A 23105-nucleotide genomic window follows, 5' to 3' on the forward strand; every position below is an offset into this window, starting at 1 on the left:
ATAGGTATAAATATGACTTACAAGGCCAGGTATACACCTTTGAATATTGCTATCACTTCACCATCAACTTTACTTTTATCTCTTTTCTAGTCTTGTTTCCAAATGCTATAACTTGAGTAAAACAAAAGCAAATGACAAACGTGATTAAACTAGATATAATTTAGGGTATGGATAATTTAAAGATGACTTTTATCATTGCACTAAATTTGCAACTCTACACCCATTTATATCTACTCTTTGCATGCTCTTGTATCTTTGTGAGTATACAAAAAAAAAGAACTTGAGAATTGAGAAGTTATAAATTACACTCATTTAGATATAGAGAGAAGGGGAGTGGCGAAAGTTGGAACTAGTTTCCTTTCATAATCACCCTTTTATTAAGAAAATTGAGGTTCAACCTTCTCCCAATTCTACCCTCATTTTATCACTCGTATTTACCTATCCGGTCAAAAGATTATAATTTTATTTACATAATTAGTTAATTTAAACTCTTTTCATTATTATTTTTTTGGACACAAAGCACCCACGGTGAAATATTATTAAAACTCTTTTCATTATCAAAACCTTATGATTCAATCAATATTATTGAAAAACTAATCATATCGTCTGATCCATAATTTTTTTTAAGAAAAAAAAGGAGCGGGCAATAGCACATCACATATATATTGGTATTTATCCTTGAAAAGGATTATTATATTCACATAGTTGCAACCATATTGGAGACAAGAGAATCTATGGTTAATAAGTTCATAAATTGCATCATATATATTTTCATACATCTTCTTGGCCTCCTTTTTTCTATTAATCCATTATCAAATGTCAAACCTGAGCAGATACATATTATATGTAAAATATATGCTATCACTGTTAATAAAAAAAGATACGGTACTTAAGCAAATTCCATATGTTATTTTAATTTGTCTTAGGCTTATCCATTGTTTATTTATAAGAATATTTCTATATATTCCATATTCATTTCACTTGATCATATGAAATGACTTCATACTAAGCTTCAAGATAATGATGATGGAATAATTGCCAAACTTTCTTTTAGGAGTATCCAAATGACATAATTAATCTATGTTGTATAGATTTAAACTCCAAATCGAACCTTTTTTCGTATTGTCTAATCAAGGATTAAAACTAATAAAGTTATAAATGCTTCATATGTAATCTGATTAAGGTATAGTTATTTTTATATCTATGTTATCCAATTCTATTAGAGTCAATTAAACTATCAAATGATGGTTGAATTTGGTGCTCACGGGCCCCTAGTGCTGATTAATCCTCCAATCAATTATTATAACGAAAACTTTAATTTCATATTATACATATGGCCCCAGTAAAATTAAAGTAAAAGAGATATATATGATTGTGTGAAATAGCAAAATTAATCAATATATAAGCTTAGGTCACATATCACTACCTGAAATAAAGTAGACGAAAAATATGTAGCACTAGCTTTGCTAGCACATCGTTTATTTACGATGGTATCTTGCTCAATAATATGGAATATACTAGATTTCGACTAATCTGAATTCAAATAAGCTTAGTTTTCAACTTAAGAAATTCAATTTGCCTAACACATGTTATGTTGTGTTTTTAGATTTAAAACGGGTAATTAAGTTCGAATAACTTTCTTATCAGTTGATCTTATTTATATTTCATATGTTAGAAATAACTAATGTCATAGACGTGTAAAAAGCATATAGTTTTTGTCATGATGTGCATTGAAATTGCACTAAAGGGGAGAACAAATTGTTGTTGTTACTTTACCCACCATTCTCTTCTTTATACATCTTCTTTGCAGGTTAATGAGAATGTATTGGATGATATCATCTTTGTTAATTTGCCCCCCAAAATAGTATTTGAGTGCGTTTCCACTATAACGTTTGAAATAGACTCGTGGGGAAGTTGATCAATCAAAGTTATAATATTGGAATCCGGATAAGATTTGCACCTAGCGTATGCTATACCTTCAATATTTAAAAAGTATCTATGGATAATAGTTTGATTTTTGACATTATTTACAAATTTCATTACTAATTACTACATAGTAATTTATATTTACAAAGATACATATACGTTTGTATGTATGAGGCTTGGTTAAATTTGTCTTAGCACTCACCCACATGCGTTTTTTGAATATCAACTTTTTATAATTATAAATTTATAATATACATAAGTACACAATAAAGATAAAAATAATCAAAGTTTTACTTTAACAAGCATGAACAAGTAAGTATTAAAAAATTTTAGATGGATATGAAGTTCTTAATATCTTCCTAGCTATACTATGGAGTAATTAAAAAATATATATATTTATGAGTATAATCTTTCATTCTTTCTCATTAAAGTGTTATTGCCCTGATTGGTACATCATGTACCTATATATATATTTATCAACACATTTTATGATGAGGCCCATTGTATATAATTAGTGGCGAATATGAAACTAATTGTCCCTTTAAGTAGTCATTAACAAACAAAATATAATATGAAGGAATTTAATATAATTATCTTACCATATAAGTGCATATTAGTTGTTAGGTTAGCATTTTTATCGAATTAAAAATTATGTGATTACTTTTGTTTAACTTGGCATATACCACTATTCTTTAGAAACTTCTGCAGAATGAAACACGTACTTAATATTTAATTTGCTAAAGATAGCAAATCATCTTGTGACATTCATGTAATCACTATTTATGTGGTGAAATGATGAAGCAAAAAAAGATATAGGAATCAGTTCATGTGGCTAAGTTTCATACATTTAGTAACAGAATAAATTAAAGTTACTAGATAGTAGTACTGTAATTAAAGCATGTTAAGTACACCTTTTGAAGCTTAATCAATTGGTTTGAAAAGTAACTAATAAGATATCGATCTATTGCTAGAAGTATGTATTGTATACACATTATCTTCACATTGTGGATGTCAATCAATCATGGAAACTTTAGAATTTTATATATAAGAGACATTGTTTCTAAAGTCATACAAGTATGTTTTTAGGCTCTTAGTTTATTGGAGGGTTACTAACCAATTTAATCCCGTACATACAAATGAGAGGAAGGGGATTAACATGGACCTCATCATGGTTAATTACTATTTATATTCTATACGATTAGACTAAACTTGTAATTGTTAATTATCATACATATGCATCTGAATTGATATGATCTGATCATTATTTTATGTGCTATCAATATACCTTGATATATAATAATTTACTTTAAGCATCCTCGTTTATGAATAATTATTTTGCTAATTTAAGTGTTAATAAAATTTAATTATAGGAAATTTTAGTTTAAGTTTGTTTGTAAAATTATTAAAAAAAAAAAATTAAAAAAATAACCAAAACAAAACAAGCTTGACATAGACGTTTAATTTGTGAGGAAGGTAAGGATGATTGATATAGGTGGTGTGACATTATTGGTTACACAATCATATGAATTACGTTGACATCACTGAGAAACAGAATAAAACATAAATGACGATGATGATCATGGTGATGAATGTATTTATTGGCCATATCATATGGGCTATTCCACTTTGTAGATAAAAAGTTGTCATTAACGATCACACTGTTATGTGCTAACTAAATTTGAGATAACTGACATCATAATTCATAAAATTTAAAATAAATACAAATTACAACGTAGAGGGTACGCAGAGGTACGTAATATTTTTTTTTTCTTTTTTTTTTTTTTGACCGGTAAATTACGGGGAGGGGCCCCATCCTATCTCAGGAGTGGGGCTGTGAGGAGTCGAACTCCCATTACTGGGGGGGGGGGGAGATGGAGGGACCAACCATCCCTCCATCCCCTCACTCCTTGGGGTACGTAATATTTAATTTTACAATAGATTAAGTATTTCATACAAAAAATAGTATTTTTTTTGTTTTATTATACATTTATACTACGGAGTACGTAGTAAATTTTTATTCAACTGAAAATATAATATTGGTTAAAATCAAATATCAATATCAAATGGTGTAAAGTGTAAATAATGTGGTTTTTTTTTAAAAATGGAGGGGATATACCACATATGTATGCGTACATATATATTCTATTATTTGAAATTATTTTGGCAAACAAGGTATTGCTCTCTATACTTTACAACTTTAGCATCGATTCTCTAGTTGTGTTCATCAACATTTCTTTTGAGTTGAGAGACCTATAATGATGTCAAATACAACATTAACACTATCTTTGTACAAATTTATTATAATTTTTTCATTCAATTTTATTGATTTCTTTATTTGTAGCTGAAGAATGAAGGTATGGATTTTAGTGAAATTAGATAGTTAACGATCACTTGAGATTAAGTTGATTCGATTCAAAAGTGATTAAAATCAAATGATGACTTACATTACAGAGTAGTTAATTAGCAAGTTGAACGTTCAACCAACAAGTCAATATGAATATGATGTTTTAAAAACTCACACATGCACTGAAAATGTACACATTAAATGAAAACTCATAAATATATAGTACAAATACGTTCATCTAATTGTGTATAATTTCAGCTCAAACTTGTCTTAATCAGTTAATTTGATCGTAGTAGAACACTAGTACGTTAGTGTGCATGCTTTGGTGGGACTTGGAGGTCTCTTCTTATTGTCCATTATCGCACTCTAGTAGTCGTATTAGTAGCCCCTTGAAGGTTGCCAAGCTTGCATGTGAGTGGTGAGTGAATCCCTATTTACTGCATCACAACTAATAAATCAAGGTATTGTATGGTTACACAACTGATAGATCAAGGTATAGTGTCGACCACAAAAGATTAGAATTCTGATGGAAAGATCTATTAAGGAGATTAATAAGGTAATCAAGTCACTTATGCCATCTTGTAGGAAGTAATACTGCCTACAAATTTAGACTTCCTATACATTATTATATACATGTCGATCAAAACATACACCTCAATCATTTTTTTTTCAACTTTAAAAGATTTAACTTTTCATGTATTTAGATGTCAACCGAACAACCACAAACCATTATAACTAATAAGTAATAACTATGTTGTGAATGAAATGTAGTAGGAATATAGGATGGGCTCCACCCGTCAAAACCATATGCTGAGGTATACAACGGGCCTCCTATCATCTTTCACTAAATTGACACCATCTTGGTACATACATAGGAATACAAGATGGAATCAAAACAAAATAAAAAAGTTCCCTCTAAAATTGGTTTCAATTTTAATTTAACTTTTGTAGGCTTCTTTAGCACTAGTGCCCATCCTCCTAGGCTAGCTAACTCTTTCCAACAACATAACATCACTCTATCTGTGATCCTTTTAATTACTCCCTCAAATTATCTCTTTCATTTCTACTTTATTTTCTTTTGTTTTTTCTCCTATAAATACACCCTCACACCCCCATCATCCACACTCACATTCATAACCCACCACCTAACATTCAACCACAACATAACAACATCAACAACAACAACCAAAACAAAAAAATAACACCTTTTTTCCTCTGTTATCTCTCAAAACCAAAAAAACAGAACATACTTAAAAATGAGGATGACAACTACCTTACACGCCACCCTAACCCCGGAGAAGACCTCATCATTTTCCATTGCCCCGGGAGCGACAACGGTGACTCCAAGATCACCTTGGCACTCGCCGGTTCCTTACCTATTCGGAGGACTAGCGGCGATGCTCGGCCTCATAGCCTTTGCTCTCTTGATATTGGCTTGCTCTTATTGGAGATTGTCTAGAGAAAATGATCCTCAACAACAAAGCAATGAAGGAGGAGATTTGGAGAGTGGTGAGAAAGGTGAAGGTGTTAGTAAGATAAATGGTGCTCCTGTTTTTGAAGAAAAGATTGTTGTTATTATGGCTGGCAATGATAAGCCTACTTTCTTGGCTACCCCTGCTTTAATGCTCATGTCTAAGAGTAATTCTAATGATGATGATCATCTTAATAAGGTTGGTAATAATAATGTTATTGCTAATGATGAGAGTACTAGTGTTGGAAATGATGATGATGATGATGAGAAGCCTAAAGAAGATGAAACCTCTCACCCACATGATTAATAATAAGTTCATTACACAAAAAAAAAAAAAAAAAGTACCTTTTTTTTGTGACACGGGTGAGGATTCTCTCTAGTTACTAGATCATCGAGTTATTAGATTTCGAGAGTGGAAAAGGAGAAGGAGAATACGTGTACCAAATTATTAATCCTCCTCTAAATCGCCGATTACTGAAGCATCTGGTAACTTGAGCCGAATCCAACCCATCAATTTTGAAGTTAGTTAGATAATGACCCATATGGATATATTTTTGTCCTTTACAATCTTGGTTTCCTTTTGTTTTTTTGGTTGCCTTCTACTTCGTAAATGGTAGAGTTTTGGTTTAATCTTGCGAGAGATGTATACAAGAGGAGAGACTATCATCAACTCCATTATGTAATATTTCATGTCTCAGTTGATATGGAATTATATCTTCATTAATTACTTAAAATGACTTGTTCTGTTCTTGATTTTCTAACTCATTAGATAGTTCTGAAAATAATATTCTCTACTTGGAATTATTATATCAAATTAGAACCACTTCTAATTAAACTATATTTTAAAGAGTAAAATATGTAAACAATAAGAACTTGGGTCCATGAAATGTTTATGCAATAATCGTTAACATTTATGTCAAAAATTTGAAAAATAAAAAAGAAAAACTAACTTTTGTACAATCTTGTATTAAAAGAAGGAAAAGGACAAATTATAACAAAACTAATCATACAAATTCAATAATTCATTTCTTGTAAAGTAAGTTTGTTATGTACACTCAAAACCTAAGGTCATATATTAGCCTTTATATCTACTCATTGTACAAACCCTTAAAAGGGGAGAAGAAAAGAAAATGCTCACAACAAAAGTTACCATTTATATTATATTTTTATTTATAAAATAATTTTAAAACATATTATTTAAAATGAATTTCTTTATACTCCATATCCATATACACGATACTTAAAATATTAGAGTAGCCCATATATCATAATTTACTCATAAATCAATTGGTGCACAAAATAAACTCATAAAATTTTTAGATATTGGGTAAGTGGAGAATATATTTGTACATTTATTTGTCTAGTGATTGCTTGAGTGACTACTGATTAGAAGTGGGGAAAGAAGGAACATATTCTTAAGGCAATGAAATGAATAAAAGTAGTGTAAAGAAACCAATTTGTGTTTAACTTTGCTGGGAAACGGATGAAGAATTACAGGCTGGGTGATGGGGCAACCCGACTGCCGGTTATAATGTACGGAGTACCCATTAGTACGACAACTTGTCTAATAGAAAGATTTGCATGTTGAGGCGAGGGTTCTCTTACCCTTCTTCCTAGGCCACTCTTGTCTTATCGGGGTTTTGGCCCTCTAAATTTAATTAGACATAATTAGATTAGGTTGAATTGCATAAAATTCCATTTATTTAGAAAGTACAATTTAAAATACGGGTTTTACCTTAATTACAAGTTAGCACATTAATAAAAACGTAAGCCCAAAGCAATACTCGTACTAAAATTAAAGCCTTCCTAATACAGCAGTACAGCACTAAATATTTGTCCAATGTGTTAATATTTAAAGTAGGATCAATTGTGCGTGGAGCCACGAGTTGAGCTCATCACACTGTAGTTAGAAAGAATGCCAAAACAAACAACAATCAACTTGTAAAAATTAAATTTAAATTAAAAATAGTTACTAATTTCAATTAATGTGTCATACCTATATTATGACTAAAACTCAGTTTATGTTATGCGTTTAAGTATCCCTATTATTGTTGTAAGGTTCACTAATTTATACTTGTATATAAGAATCAAGCTTTTGATCAATTTATGTTAAATACGGGTCTGGGCCGCACCCGTCACGGGAGAGTGCAAGTCCACCACTTTACAAGACCAAGGAAGTTCCACCTCAAAACCATATGGCAATGAGGGGAGTAGCCCCTTAGCCTTATATTGTGGTGGTAACTCTTGAATTCTTTCAATGTGGGATTTCATTACCACTACACTCCCCCTATAGTGTTTAGTGTTTTAGTGTGGGACAAGAGAATGCTCACATGTGGGTTGTTCATGGGCTCAACACTCCCCCTCACATGTGAGCTGTCCATAGTGTTTGGCCCAGTATACCTTAGCCATTAAGGCCCCGATCGTGGGCCTGGCTCTGATACCATGTTAAATACGGGTGCCCCTTAGCCAACTCAACCAAAAGGTTAAGCTGATGGTTGAGGCAACACAGGCCCTCTCATACCCGGCGCGAATTAATTCCACTTTAAAGGAGGGGTGGATGAGATTCGAACCCGTGACCTCTATGTCACGTTGGCTCTGATACCATGTTAAAGAACCAACTCAACCAAAAGCTTAAGCTGATGGTTGAGGCCCAGGAATATGTTTTATACTCTATCAAAATATATATATATATATATATATATATATATATATATATATATATATATATATATATATATATATATATATATATATATATATAAAATGAAATATAAACCATTAAGAACATAAATAAAACCCTTAATTTATCTCTTAAGAATATATATATCCTTAGCCAAAAACAAGCAATAAGCCAGAAAGGTGCAATCCAACTAGATATCAAACAATAGGTGTTGGTTTTTTGTTATGGTACGAAATTACGAAAAGCGTACTAGTACTACTCAACAGACCCAACATAATGGAACACGTATGACTCAACAACCTTGCGGTCTTTTCATAAACCAAAATAAAACAAATATTAAAATTAAAAATAACCTAAACAAAAATAAATACAACACTGTCGGTTTTTTTAATTTATTTTTTTCTCCATAATTAGTAGTCGATCACTGCTTCTTCGTACTTGATAGTTGATACGGAATATAAATAAATTGTTCCATGACATAATATAATATGCATAATGTTGACAAAATAGTCCACGCTTTTACTTATTGCTTGGTGGGGATTATGGAAGATATGATTATATGAAGATATGAGAATTTCCCCTATTCAATTGTTAATGTATATAATCCTAAAACATCCAGTTGCAAGAACACACTTCACACTACAGTATTTCTTCTGTTTCTTGTGCATAGATATAACAATATCTTAAGGCCAGGCTTACTCAAATATGTTGAAGAGGATTCTAATGTTGGGCCCGAGTCATCCAACAACTTGTTGAGTCGTATGCTCGTCTTCACCCCACATTATTATGATATTGTCTGTTTTGGTATAATCCATAAATTTGTTTTTAGATACCTTTTTCAAAAGACCGCATATTAATAGAGTAAGTGGACACTTGAGGAGTTGATGTCATCTAATCTGTTATGTTCACCTTATTTTTACTATGTTAAGTCTAATAAAATTCAATTAATTTCATATAAGATAAGTTTAGAAATATTTAAGTTATAATAAGGATTACTTATACATGTTCAAGTTACAATTAAAATAAGCTTGAACTTATTTTTCATGAACTTATCTTATCTGAACTTATTAAACCTTATCTGAACTTATTAAACCTTATCTGAACTTATTAAGCCTCATCTGAACTTATTAACCTTGAAATAAGTAGAAATAAGGTGAACAGAATAGAGCCTTATTAATAAGTTCAGATAAAAAATTGATATAAGTAAAAATTAGACGAATAGAACACTGAACACACGTAGTGTAACCCTTATAAGGATTGTAACCCAGGCCATGACATTATTATTCTTTCCATGTGGGACTAAAATTGCATACCCCAAAAAGTTTAAGAAAAATGGTTTTCCTTCTTTTATGAGGAAAATGTCTAGGAATATATATGAAGAAATGAAACCTACATTAAACAACTATCGTGTTATATACAGTATAAGTGATGTCCCGTGAATACAATCTTTGATTATACGTCCTTGATAGACGAGTTAATCAGATGTTTTTGTAGACTTTAAATCATTTAACTTGGCTTGTGTGTATAGATTGCATACTATTTTGTCCATCATACTATTTGTACGTGGTTGAATATGAACACGTGCTTTTAGCAGATAAGAGATTAAGTTAAGAGTTTAGGATCCACCACATATATGAATCCGAGATTTAGAGTTTTGGCTCCTCCACGTATATATACGAACCTTCATCAACTTCAAATTGAAGAAAATGGATCTCAAGCAAGAGATACTCGATCAATCATCAAAAATTTTGGGGAATAATATTCAATTCAATTATTCTTTGCATTTGCATTTGCATATATGCATGATGGGTAGCTAGGGCTTTGCATCTTTGATGTGTACAATAACTTATAAAAGAACATGTAATTTTGCAAGTAACATATGAATTGTAACTATCCATGTACCTTGATAAATAATATTTTCCCTAAACTTTGGACACTCTTTTATAGTGGTGCGTGGCTTGTGGGGGTGGATAATGACGTGCACTTTCCTAGTATCTTGGCAAACCTGCTTTGAAAGATATGGGCAAACCTTTGAGAAATTAAGCATATATATTAACTAACTTTGAGAGATGCATGTTTTTACATATTCCACTTCTTATATTATTATATAATCCTTCTCAGAATATTTGAGCAAACATTAAGATCTTGTTATATCTATGCACTAGAAACAGAAAATAGATTGTGTTTTGCAACTGGCTGTTTTAGGATTATATGCATTACAATAGGAGAAATTCTCATATCTTCATATAATCATATTTTCCTTACCAATCAAGCAACATGTAAAAGCTGAGAACTATTTTGTCAAACATACATACTTTCATTATTATTATTATAATATATTATCGCCTACCTCTCTGGCCTCCATCCCCTCCCCTACATATTTGATAAAAACAAAATCAATGATGTGAAGGTTTGGTAGTTTTGAATTGGTGGCTATGTTTCAACACTAATAGTAGTAAATGAGTTATTCGAATATATGAATATATATACGTACCTAACTTATTGGCTGGCTTGATCAACTACTACTTTATTATAGGTGTTCTATGCAACTCAATAATAATAAATAATAATGAAGTTAGGATTTTGATTTATGATCCGGAGTAAAAGTAGAAACTAAACGCGGACATCCATTATCATCTTAAAGGGTACATGAGAGGAAAGGGGAAAAAAAATCAAAGATTAAAAAATCACATGACACTTTAACACCATAATGCAACCAATTACCTTATTAGTATGGTAATTCATCTATTAAAGTCGGCAATGGAGTTGTCAAATCAACTAAATGATCCATTTATTCCATTTTCGGTGGCATCACACAATCCACGACTTTAATCAAGGAAAGAAAAAAAAAATGCAAGCACAACTTGCTAGTTGACAAATTCTATGTTCTAGTAGTAATATATCTAATCCAAGTTATGAAATTATGTATACCTTTATACTAACGAGTGACCAAAAAGGTCAACTCTATCCATGCTGATGAATCTAAATCCTGGAGTTGGAAATCTTGGAATCAATACATGTTAGTAGATGCGACCTTTCATGTGTATCTTGAAACATAATACGATGCTACAAGTTTATGTATTGCACTTTCAGTTACATTTCCACATTTTGAACAGGCATGTTAGCTCTTTTTAGTGCATGGCAACGATAATTGATTGTAGAATTTTTTTTGAATCGAGTTATCATGTTTTCAAGATAAGGATTCTCTAATGATGAGTATTTATGATTCTCTAGCATGTTCACTCTTAAGAGCTTAATTGGTATAGTTGTATGTAAATCATTGTAAGGGACGTTCAAGAAAAAAGTTTATAGGAAAGATATACAAAAATAATAGAAAGCTAATTATGTACCCCTTAGATTTAAATGATTAAATTGGTTTAAACTTACTACTGGTATATATAAGAATACATAGTAAGTTTAAACACTATTGTATATTATATATTGTCTAAATGTAACAACTTATGTGATTTATCAAAATTTAAAATAATTCCATTAGAAAGGACATATCACATATTTGTTTATCAAAATTTTAAAATAATTCGTTTGAAAAGGACATATCTTAGATTTGGATACTAGCAAGTAGCAACTAATTTTAATAAAATTAATTTAAGTATTAACTATATTCATAATCAAAGATGTTAACCATTCTAAACATGCTCCCGTGAAAAAAAAATGTTAGGACTTTTGCAAATTTGCAACAAAAGGAAGTAACTTGTTTATTCAACAAAACAAATTTATTTGGTTTATTAATAATGTACGTAGTAATAGATTATCCACCTGGCACCTACTAGAGGTCTAGAGGGGACCATTGGACCAATATATGCAATGACTTTGTAAGACCAATTTATCAAAGTCCATAAACCACAACCTAAACACTTTTTCCCTTTGAAGGACTACGGTAATAAATGAGGCTCACCCTCTTTGGCTCTTGCTCCTCTCCTCACTCTTATTTGACCTAAGAGCAACTCCAACAGTGTAAAATTAGGACTAGCTTGCAATTTATGAAACTAATAAATAATTAGCTTAACCATTGGAATTGCATTACCAAATTAGCTGGGCAAAGCTATTTGCTTAGCTAAGCTAATTAGCTTAGCAAATTGTGGGAATTAAAAAAAAATTATTGAAAATTAGCTTAACCATTATGGGTTAATTAGCTACAAGGTAGATTAGCTTTACAATCCTAGGTGGCATGGCAAGCTAATTTCACAATTAGCTTACCATTGGAGTTGCTCTAACATGATTCATTCAAAAGCGATTATATCTATGAATTTATAGTTAATTAAATAAACTACTAATACACAATGAACCTATACTGAATATATAATTTTTTTTATCATCCAAAATTTAGAATGCTATGCTCATGTTTACTTGATTTCTACTTCTCAACATAAATAAATACTCCATCTGTTTTTTTTTTTTTTTTTTTTTATCCTACCCACTTTTCATTTTAGGTTGTTCTTTTAAGCCCTACCCACTTTGTTTTAATCTATTTGTAGATTTTACCCCTCCAATTCCACAATAATTACGCATTTTCATTCTATCTCTTTTATTTTAATCTCTTTTTTCTTACACAAACCTACCTTTTTACATTCATTTTTTTACTCTATCTTACACTCACTCATATTCTTTAATTTTTAAATTGCGTATATATAGTAAATGAGTAGAATATAAATAAGGTGAACCAAACAAACCCTTACAATTATTATAAAACGGATGAAAAAGAAAAGTGTTGCGACTACTGCGAAATAGAGGGAGGAAATTTAAACTACCTCCGTTTCAATTATTTGCAACGATTTGACGTAAAGTGTGAGTAAAGATGTCTAATCGCTACAAGTGATATGAAACGGAGGTACTCCTAGTAATTATTACTATTAGGACTAACATTATAAACCAGGGTTTTCATTAACAGCTTAACACACATCATTTTACGAATAGTCCGTCTTGTGTGTGGCTGACCAAACTGTGTGACCACTTATAAAAAAAACAAAGTATCTCCTGTAACACTAACCAAATAACCCCTATAACACTAATCGAGTTTCCTTATAAAAATGACAAAGTAATCCCTATTACACTAACGAAGTAAACCCTATTATATTAACGAAATAACCCCTGTGAAAACTGGCCGGTATGGCGTTATGCCAAGCCACTTATAAGGGCCTTGTTTGGTAGTAAGCTTATTGGGGGTATATTAGCTTATTTGACTAACTTTAGCTAATTGACTAGTCAAACAAGCTAATATAAGTGTTTGGTAGTAAACTTATTGAAAGAGATTATTCCACTAAATAAGCTCTTTTTGAAAAAGCTCATTTTAGGAGCTTTTTCAATTAACTTATTCATTAATTATTGTGAAATGACACTTATAACCTCATTTAATTTAAAATCCTATCTAAATTACCTACCCCACAATTAGCTTATTGGTCATTTCACATACTCAATCACCTTTAAGCTATCAGCTATTTACCAAACACTTTTATATAATCAGTTAATACAATAAATTAGTCAAATCAGTTAATAAAATCAGCTAGTCAAAATCAGCTAACTCAATCAGCTTCAGCTTTCAGCTTTCTCCTAAACAGGGCCAATAATTTGTGTTTTACGAAAGGGTTTTTTTTTTTTTTTTTTTTTTTTTTTTTTTTTTTTTCTCGCATAAACGCCTAAACGGAACTCAAAAATGGAGGCGGGACCCAGAGTGGATAATTGAAATGATAATACAGCCCCTTCAGTTTTCGAAAGGCCAGCCCAAACAAATGAGCGGCCCAAAGCCTCCAACTTCAATTATGTACGTATGTATCCCGTGGTCTCCAACCCTCATCCTTGTCCCTTTCAACTGCCATTCCCAAAAATCTAGTACCAACTACTGTTATTACTGTACTAATACACGATGCATCATTAACATCATCACTAAATTACCTTTTTTTGCTATAAAGTATAGAGTACTATGAAAAATTAATACTACCTTCGTCCCTTAATATAATACATCTTTCTCTTTATTATGTGAGGAATAAATGTTCAAAAGAGGCATTATATTAACGGACGGAAGTAATATTTTGTACCCAGATTAGTACTCCATTTAAATTAGGAATAACAATGGACCATTAATATAAATTAGGGAGAACAACGGACTAGAGGTGATCACGTTTAACCTGAGTATTTTTCAAATTGAGTTAAGCCTGATCCAGTATGATGTATCATTATGTGTATTACAAAGTATATTTTTTATAATTATAAATTTTGACATGATTTAAAATGGGTATGATAAAGACATTCTCTGTAATTTTAACATATCTTATCAAATTTTGAAACATGTAGATTGTTTACTGTTAGAATATAATATTAATTATATTCTATTTTATTGTATATATCTATTTATGCCATGTATTTATCTAGTGCATGTAAATAGGAAGGATAGCTGTAGATTAGCTCAGTCAATTCCCTAATCTAAGCCTCAATTATAGGCCTAACTATTCTCGTAAGAGCTGTATATATTCTGCCAATATTTTGAATGAAGGCAAGCAATTACATTCCATCTTCCTTCATTTACTTGTTTGATTTCCTACCTTATTGCCTCGCGTGCAAAAATTGTTTAGACGACACTAAATGTAATAATAAACTGATAATTATAAATCTTATGCTATTGATTCTATTGAATTTCTCTCTAGTTTGTGGTTTTATTCACGTTTAAAAGGGGTAGATGGTAATATGGTATGCACACAAAAGTTTGACTACTCATTTTTAGAAACTTGTATACTTCCTCCGTTTTTAAATACTTGTTCCACTTTTTATTTTGAGTCGTTTTTATTTGCTCTATATCTTTATTTTTAAAAGTTTTTACAATATTTAATTCATATTTTATTGCTTTTTCTAAATTTTCTCAAAACTCCGCGCATGAAAAAAATAGAGCAAATATTTAAAAACGGATGAAGTATTCAACTATATTTGATTTGGCTTTTTGAAGCAATAAAGCATGTAGCAGGCAACATGCCAAATTTATTTGTAAATTTGCCACTGCTAAAAAAGAAAGAGAGAACGCTAGTTGTTGGGGGATAAAACTATAAAAGCTATATACCATGTGACTAAATTCATACCTTAGAAAATGTTACCATCACCAGAATCTTCATATCAATTATTGCAAGATTTGCAACCTTATCAAAGTGTGTGTACTTCGTGTATTAATAAACAACGAAGGTTATATGAGATCAAAGTACGTAATCCAAATAGATATCAAATTTTTACAATTTACTTGCGTACTCCATATTTTGATATTGTGCTTGTACTATAGTATTGAGAATCTAAAACGGAGGAAGTGTATAGCTTAATTAGCTAAGTTATATTTTAATTATTTGGTCTAATTAGTATACATACATTCGATTTTGTTTGCTAGTCAAGTTTAGAGTCATGAGCAAATACATGTTGATACATCCTCATGAAATTAAAAGCCTCGTCAAACGCATCCATTAATTCTTTGTATATTATTGTTAATGTAATGCAACAATCGATCCCAACACTTGCGTACAATGCTATGGCCTCTTCCTGAACAAAACCCGGGCAAGTTATTACTAATTATTTTATGCCTTCATTCAAGGTTTATATATACATATCATATCATATCAATTATACAAGTATTAAGTATACATGCTCGTGGAAAGTAAGGCTTTCATAAAATTACTAAAAACTTACGGATTGGAGAAAGTCTTGCCAATAACTATTAATCTATTATTGTCCTCTAGAAGCCCACATATTGGTTAAGGTGGTCTAGGTTATCCAATATTGGGACACTATAACATGCTGGCATTGTTGGTCTTGGACGAGCCTTTGAGGATGCGTTGAGTCTGTTTAATGGAACAGTGGAGTCTGACATTTTGAGTAGTCCTAATGAGGTCGCTGCCCCTAAACTCATGAAGAAATTGGCAGATATATATTTCACAAAGGTTACCGCTTCTGCAGAATCTGCTTATTCTTTAACTCCTCGACAATCAGCATTATGGAAATCACAGCAGGGTGATCACACCTCTGCTTGGCTTCGGGCGGTTCCTATTTCAGGGTTGGGTCAGACGATGAACGCCAAGACTTATCGTTGTGTGTTGTCCTATCGGTTGGGTGTTCCATTGTTCTCTATCTCGACGTTGTGCTCTTCTTGTTCGAGGGTTTTTGCTGGAGATATTTTCGGTGATCACGCGGTGTCTTGTGCTGGTATTGTGGGTATTAAACATCGACATAATGTTGTTCGGGATACCCTTGTTGATGTTTGCAATCGTTCTGGGATTTCAGCGAGAAAAGAGGTTGACATTGGGTTAGCCGGAGGGAACGACGAGGCCCTCAGACCCGCGGATGTGTTACTTTATTCATGGGATTGTGGTCGCGATGTCTGTGTTGATTTACAGGGTCTTCTCCTTTGACACAGCCAGGGCTATCTGACTTCATTCCTGGGCGGGTTGTGGTTGATGCAGCTCATCGGAAGCGGGTTAAGTATGAAGCTCGATGTCAGGCGATTGGATATGGTTTCATTCCCTTCTCCTTTTCTTCGCTTGGGGAATTAGAGAAAGAAGTTGTTGCGTGACTAAAGCGGATTCAGAGGTTCTCGACGACGCAAGACATTGGGGCTCGTGCTGCAGCTCATATCTTCACTAGGGTAGGATTTGCAATAGCTAGAGGAGTGGGGGCCCAGATTGTATTTCGGCTTCCCACTAATTTATTGTAGGTTGTATGACTTTTGTTTTTGAGATAATAATAATAACAATAATAATAATAATAATAATAATAATAATAATAATATAATAATAATAATAATAATAATAATAATAATAATAATAATAATAATAATAATAATAATAATAATAATAATAATAACATAACTAATTACATACAAAGTCAAAGAAGAGATGTGTTGCTTTATTCCTGAGATAGAGGCCTTGATGTATATGTTGACTTGACGGGGTCTTCACCTTTGACACAATCGGGGTTGTCTGACTTTGTTCCTTGTCGTGTTGTGTCTGCGGCGGCTCAGCGGAAGCCGGGCAAGTATGGGGCGCGTTGCAGTGCTATTGGTTATGGTTTTCTTCCTTTCTCCTTTTCTTCATTGGGAGAATTAGAGAAGGATGTCGTCGCGTTGCTGAAGCGGGTTTAAGCGTTCGTTAAGACTTAGGATATTGGTGCTCGTGCAGCTACTTACATCTTCAGCATGATCGAGTTCGCTATAGCTAGAGGGGTGGGGGTTCAGATTGTATCTCGGCTCCCCACTAATTTCTTGTAAATTGATTGACTTTGTAAGTTTTTTTTTTGATATTTTATTATTATAATAATAATAATAATATGCTGGCATTGTTGGTCTTGGACGAGCCTTTGAGGATGCGTTGAGGCTGTTTAATGGAACAGTGGAGTATGACATTTTGAGTAATCCTAGTGAGGTCGCTGCCCCTAAACTCATGAAGAAATTGGCAGATATATATTTCACAAAGGTTACCGCTTCTGCAGAATCTGCTTATTCTTTAACTCCTCGACAATCAGCATTATGGAAATCACAGCAGGGTGATCACACCTCTGCTTGGCTTCGGGCGGTTCCTATTTCAGGGTTGGGTCAGACGATGAACGCCAAGACTTATCGCTGTGTGTTGTCCTATCGGTTGGGTGTTCCATTGTTCTCTATCTCGACGTTGTGCTCTGCTTGTTCGAGGGTTTTTGCTGGAGATATTTTCGGTGATCACGCAGTGTCTTGTGCTGGTATTGTGGGTATTAAACATCGGCATAATGTTGTTCGGGATACCCTTGTTGATGTTTGCTATCGTTCTGGGATTTCAACGAGAAAAGAGGTTGACATTAGGTTGGCCGAAGGGAACGACGAGGCCCTCAGACCCGCGGATGTGTTACTTTATTCATGGGATCGTGGTCGTGATGTCTGTATTGATTTGACAGGGTCTTCTCCTTTGACATAGTCAGGGGTATCTGACTTCATTCCTGGGCGGGTTGTGGTTGATGCAGCTCATCGGAAGCGGGTTAAGTATGAAGCTCGATGTCAGGCGATTGGATATGGTTTCATTCCCTTCTCCTTTTCTTCGCTTGGGGAATTAGAGAAAGAGGTTGTTGCGTTACTGAAGCGGATTCAGAGGTTCTCGACGACGCAAGACATTGGGGCTCGTGCTGCAGCTCATATCTTCACTAGGGTAGGATTTGCAATAGCTAGAGGAGTGGGGGCCCAGATTGTATCACTACTAGAAAACAACCCATTTCCGACGGAAAAATTATGTCGGAAACACCCTGAATTCCGTCGGAAGTGGTTGTCGGAAACACCGTGGTAGGAAAAACCACCTCTTCCGACCGAAATTCCGTCGGAAACACGCTTCCGACGGAATTTCCGACGGAATTTTCCGTCGTAAGGCAATTTCCGGCACCGGCAAATTCCGTCGGAAATTTCCGACAGAATTTACATTTCGGTCGGAATTTTTCGACGGGAATTCCGTCGGAAAATATTTTCGGGAAATTAAAAAAATACGCCGTGCCACCACCGGCACGGCGTATCACCACCTCCAACCACCCAAAAACCCCCTGTCAACCCCAACCAAACCAACTTCAAAACCACATCACCACCACCAACCACATCAGATCACCACCACCGCCACCATACAACCACCAAACCTTACCCAGAAACCACTAAACCTAACCCAGAAACCACCAAACCCTAACCAAACCTAACCCAGACCCAAACCGGCACCCACCACCACCTCCTAGACCACGACCCACCCAGATCTGAACCCACCGAAACACCCTAACCCAAATTTGCACCCACTAAACTGAAAACAACCCCGAAAACCAAAAATTAAAAAAAAAAAAACTCAGAAACAAAATCGAAAATTTAAAACATACCTTAAATTGAAAATTATGCTTCGAATTTCACCTTGGAAACGGTTTAAGAAGGCCAAATTCGCCCACAAAAAGTCTAGATCTAGGCTTTTAATGGTCGAATTTGGCCTTAAAAAACCTTTAAATATGAAAAAAAAAATTCAAAGGAGAGACGGTGTGTGGTAAAATCGTCGGCGTGGAAGCTCCGGTGGGTGGTATTCTTGATGTTTGTGGCGGTTGTTGGTGTGAGATAGAAAGAGGGAAAAAAGGAGGAAAGTGGAACGAAGAGAGAAGAAAACAGAAGAGAGAAGAGGAGGAAGAAGGAGGAACGGTGAGAATGAGGGGAAAGAATAAGGGGCGGAGAAGAAGAGAGGATGAGGGAGAAGGAGAACAGGAAGAATGAGGGGAGGAGAGAGAAAGAGAGGAAAGAGAAATGAAGGGTAAGGGCGGCTGCTAGCTGTTTAATATAATTAGGGTTGAGAATTTTTTTTTTATTTTTAAAATTTAAATTCCGTCGTAAACACTTGCAATTCCGTCGGAAATTTTTCGACGGGCTTAATTCCGTCGGAAATCACTTAATTTCCGACGGATTAATCCATAGGAAATTTCCTACGGAATAAAATCCGTCGGAAATTAAATATTTTCCAACGGAATTTAAGTCCGTCGGAAATTTCCGACGGATTTTCGACGAAAATTCCAAATCCGTCGGAAATTTCCTACGGACTTAAATTCCGTCGAAATTTTTGTATTTTCCGACGGATTTTCATGTCCGTCGGAACTGTTCCGTCGGAATTCGACCTTTTTCTTGTAGTGTATCTCGGCTTCCCACTAATTTATTGTAGGTTGTATGACTTTTGTTTTTGAGATAATAATAATAATAATAATAATAATAATAATAATAATAATAATAATAGTAATAATAATAATAATAATAGCAATAATAAAAATAATAATAATTTTTTTTAAAATATATATATATATATATATATATATATATATATATATATATATATATATATATATATATATATATAATTCCTTAGTTTTTGTTTTTATTACAATACTTAGAGTGGTCCACACATATTTGATTGTTGATATCTTTGATTTTTAATTATTAAATATATAAAATTTTAATATTTTGAATATATTCAATGAGATTAGTTCAACAAAATTTTATGTAAAAAGTCACAAATAAAGAGATTAACAATAATTAGAATTGATAAATAAAATTAAATATATATATATAAAAAAAAAGTAAATATTTGTGGTCCCTTGTCATATACTCCTAAAAGATAATTTTACACTCATAAAAAAATAATAATAATAATAATAATGATACAATGTCTAATACTATTAATTATCTTAAAATGGATGACATAGAAAAGTTGTCACTTATTATGAGATAGAGGCAGTAACGACTCACGTAATTGCTTGTTATTGTTGTGTATCAAAGAAAAACAATAAGAGCTTAATTAAATTTACTTTTCTTTAACAATAGCTTAAGTTTCTTTTCACCAAAAAAAAAAACAATAGCTTAAGTTTCTTGTTGTTGTTATATGTGTATTAGTGTATGTGTAAAAGTTAATAATAAGAGCTTAGGCTTCTTATTTATAATAGATCATATCAACAAAAGTAGTTCAAGATAGAATTGTTACTTATTCTAGTTTTGCTCATTATTTTTTTTTTAAAATACAATTACATCTAATAAAGATTTAAATGATGTAAGATAGTGTTAGTCAGTATTAAAAAAAATGTTACATGAGTCATTTTTATTACGTGGCCCTAGCTAGGGCATGGGTCGAGCTTGGGCGCATGAACATCAATACATCATTTCCAAAATCTAGCATGAGCTGAGCACAACGAGTTAAGTTAACCACATATTTTTATCAATTTAGATAAATATAAAAATTGTACGTTAAGCAGACCCGTTATCGACAAAGCATGGCACAATTTATGAGCCAATTTATGTATAAGCCTTGTTTATGAAAAATCGACATAAATTCGATATGATGCATTTTTTTTTCTTGACTTGTTCAAAAAATACAACACTTAAGCACGAAGTTTGCTGACTCAACACATGAGCTTGCACTAGACCTTGACAAACGGTTTATTCATGTCAGGTAAATTTCGGGTAGCTTACATTTAGATCGGGTCAATTAGGGTTTTGAGTATATTTTGCATCAGGTATTGGGTCGACTTTGGGTTGGGTTGGGTCAAAATCAGGTCGGATCATTCATTTTGTGTCGATACTGTGGATCAGCTCAAATCGATAATTTTTTTCGGTTTACTTTGTGAGTTCAGTTACGGTTGGGGATGAAATCGTTTCATTTATTTATGGCACTAGTCATTTTTAGTTCGGGTATTAGGTAATTTTAGATCAGGAAATTCAAGAATCTAGTCTGTTCAGGTCAAGTAATTCGGGTTAAAATTAGATCGGGTCAACTTTAGGTCAGGTCATTTCGAGTATTGGGTTAATTTCGAGTCAAGTCATTCGAGTATCGGATAGATTTCATATTTTGGGTCATGGGTCGAGTCACTAGAGTTAGGTCAGATTTGTCAGGTCTAGCTTAATTGCTTAGGGCATGTTCCGATTTACTAAAAACAACTGGACTGAACTGATTGGGGTTGAATTGAATAAAGCTAAAATGAATTGTTTATGAGAGAAGGAAATTAGAAACTGAACCGGACTGAATTGATTGGGGTTTAACTGAATTGAACCGAAAAGAGCTAAAATGAATTGTTTATGAGAGAAGGAAATTAGAAATTGCACTAGACTAGCTATATTGATTGGGGTTTAACTGAATTGAACTGAAAAGAGTTAAAATGAATTGTTCATGAGAGAAGGAAATTAGAAACTTAACTGAACTAAACTAATTGGAGCTAAATTGAACTAAACTGAATTAAAATTAAGCTGAACAGAGTAGACCATTAGGGCCTGTTCACATTTACTTAATTGAGATGAGCTGAACTAAACTGATTGGAGCTGAACTGAACTAATCTGATTGGAGCTGAACTGAACTAAATCGAGCTGAAATGAATATTTTATGAGAGAGGAAAATTAGGATCTGAACTGAACTGAACTGAATTGAATTGAAATGAACTGAACTAAAATAAACTGATTGAAACTAAACTGAACTGAACTCAATTGAGATGAACTGATTGAAACTGATTGGAACTAAACTAAACAGAATTGAAATTAAGTAAATGTGAACTAGGGATGTCAATGGGGCAGGTCGGGGCGGATGTTGACGACCTTCCCATCCCCATCCCCACCTAAAATTTTCATCCCCATCCCCGTCCCCATCCCCGTGGCGGGTCCAAAATTCATCCCCATCCCCGCCCCGACAGGTACAATTTTAAAACCATCCCCGCCCCACCCTTCACTTGGATATCCATCCCTACCTAAGACCCGCCTAATCCCCACCTAAGACCCACCACCCAATACACAATCCAACATATTTATAATAAAATTATAAATTATAAATTACAACAAATAAAATTATTATTAATATTTCACACTTTTTTTAGTTATAAAATTATGTATTACAAATTATTATATATACTATTTTATTTTACATATTTTTTTATATATAAAATAGTATAAACGTATATAATTTTGTTTTATAAAATATATAGACGTGGGTGTGAGGTGGGGATAAGGCGGGTACGAAGTGGGGCGGGTGGAGAGGGGCGGGTATAATGTAAAATCCACCCCGCCCCATCACCCATGGCGGGTATGATTTTTATCCCCATCCCCGCCCCACCACCTACCAAACCAAGACCCATCCCCGTCCCAATGAGGCGGGTCTCCTACTTGACCTGCCCCACTGACATCCCTAATGTGAACAAAC

General features: G+C 33.1%; 1 pseudogene; it reads left to right on the plus strand.

The window, feature by feature from the left end:
* The first annotated feature begins 5410 nt into the window (after positions 1-5410).
* LOC145555563 (protein GLUTAMINE DUMPER 2 pseudogene) lies at positions 5411-6569 on the plus strand (annotated as a pseudogene).
* The last annotated feature ends 16536 nt before the right edge of the window (positions 6570-23105 follow it).

The sequence above is a fragment of the Chenopodium album genome, chromosome 8 (genome assembly GCF_948465745.1).
Source record: "Chenopodium album chromosome 8, dcCheAlbu1.1, whole genome shotgun sequence".
NCBI lineage: Eukaryota > Viridiplantae > Streptophyta > Magnoliopsida > Caryophyllales > Amaranthaceae > Chenopodium > Chenopodium album.